The sequence below is a fragment of the Heterodontus francisci genome, unplaced genomic scaffold, assembly GCF_036365525.1.
Source record: "Heterodontus francisci isolate sHetFra1 unplaced genomic scaffold, sHetFra1.hap1 HAP1_SCAFFOLD_51_2, whole genome shotgun sequence".
Classification (NCBI taxonomy): Eukaryota; Metazoa; Chordata; class Chondrichthyes; order Heterodontiformes; family Heterodontidae; genus Heterodontus; species Heterodontus francisci.
Genome location: NW_027141369.1, coordinates 5,700,701 through 5,702,544, shown reverse-complemented (window position 1 = coordinate 5,702,544; position 1,844 = coordinate 5,700,701). Strand labels below are relative to the sequence as shown.

The 1,844-nt window shown below is 43.1% G+C and overlaps 1 non-coding gene across 1 annotated transcript; it reads right to left on the bottom strand.

Moving 5' to 3' along the window:
- Positions 1-445: 445 nt before the first annotated feature.
- On the bottom strand, positions 446-517 carry trnaw-cca (transfer RNA tryptophan (anticodon CCA)). The gene has a single exon. It is a non-coding gene; the product is annotated as a tRNA-Trp (tRNA).
- Positions 518-1,844: the final 1,327 nt, after the last annotated feature.

Sequence of the window (1,844 nt, the reverse complement as noted above, 5' to 3'; positions counted from 1 at the left end):
TATGTAAACTTGTTTGCATCCAAAAGTTGGATTTTAAGTGTAACAAAAATGTGTCAAATTATTGACTGACCATGTGACAGCGCACATGGGGATCAAATCCACAGCCTTGTTGTTATCAACACTGCGTGCTAACCAACTGAACTAAGCGGCCTATGGACAGAGCCAGGTATGGGATTGAGCCGCACGCTGGGCGGTTTGTGTTTTATTTCTCACACTGGGTGACAGAGCGATTGTACAAACAATGGACACATCACATCCCTGAAACATTGTTCTGATATAAAACAGTGTGAAATAAGAACTGAGCATGGAAATGGAACAGAACCAGAAATCAGGACTTTAATCTATTAAAGTTGATCTTGAAATTCAACCATTCACTGAACATTCCAACAGATCGAACTCTCTTCTGAAATAAAATCCAGGAACTTGAGCTGCTGGAAAACACAACTGAGCCTGACGTGATTTGAACACGCAACCTTCTGATCTGGAGTCAGACGCGCTACCGTTGTGCCACATGCTCACAGATAAAGCAAAGCGTTCCATTCCTGACAGATTTACTTCTTGTTTAGATTCAGTGATTGAAATTAATTCAATCCTCATCTGACCTCCACTCTGCAAAGGCCTGCAATCCGACCTGAACCCGACGACCTGTGTCGGGTTCGGGTCATGTCGGGTCGCTCTTCCGGTTCTGGCTTTCGGGCTCGGGTCAGGTTGGGTCAGGTTCAGGTCAGGCTGGGTCCAGGTTGGTCTGAGTCCGTGTCGGACACACACAGTAAGTATTACATTTAACTTTGCTGGGAAGTTGAGTTTAATAAGTGTCAAAAGTTGAAAAGCCAACCAAAGCCGGGAGTCCGGGTCATTAAGGAGGGAAACTCTGAGTCTGCGCAGTGAGCAAGTGAGCATCTCTATGACGTCATTGCGCTCATGCTGCAGCTTCCTGTCGATTCGGAATCGGGAGGTCGAGAAAGTGAACATTCCGGTGGTCGGGTAAGGCTCGGGTTAGTTTGGGCGTGGGAATAAATGGAGATACTCGGGCCGGGTCAGGCTCGGGTCCAATGTGGTTCTGTCAGGTTCGGGTCGGGTTTTTTTTCCTGACCTGAGCAGGCCTTTACCGCTCTGTCAGTTCAGTGCCTTATTTAAACTATTACTTGGAGTTCTGTTTTACAGGGTCTCGGCTGTTTAAGTGTTTCCCAGACCCACTACTCTGATTAATCAGACATTTTGCTGCTAACTGCTGCTGCTACAATTGAAATGTAAAAAAGAATTTCCAGTGACCTGCAACCAATGGACAAATACATTTCAGAAAGATAAAGCTCATTCACCAATCCACAAATGTGTTTTTCTGCTTATATTTATAAACAACTCCTTCTCTCCACTATGAGAACTATACAATCACTACAGTTATTTGAAAGTTAGTATAAGATGTTCCAGTTCATCAATTTTAAAACTGCAGCAGGTATTTTCCAGAAAACTTCTCTGTTGGAACCTCAGTCCCATTTAGATTGAAAGTGGACAATTAATGTATTCACTTGTTCATTGTGGACAGGTGTCTGACTTCGAATAAATCTCATTAACTTTCAATGAGGTGGCAGTATTTCTGTGCTCCCATTTTACACAGTCTGTCCTGTTCATGCACCATGTTTTTATTCTCCTCTCCCATTCTCCACAGGATACAGATTGCAAGCATCATCAATCTAGCTGTTGAAAAGCATTGGAAGAATCTGGTCACACAGGTATTGAAACATTCATTTTCTGCCATTTTCCAAGTTGGTTGCTTTAAACACAGTACGATGTGCAATCATCTTGAAAAGAGATTCTCTTCAATATCCAATACAAACTGTATTGCA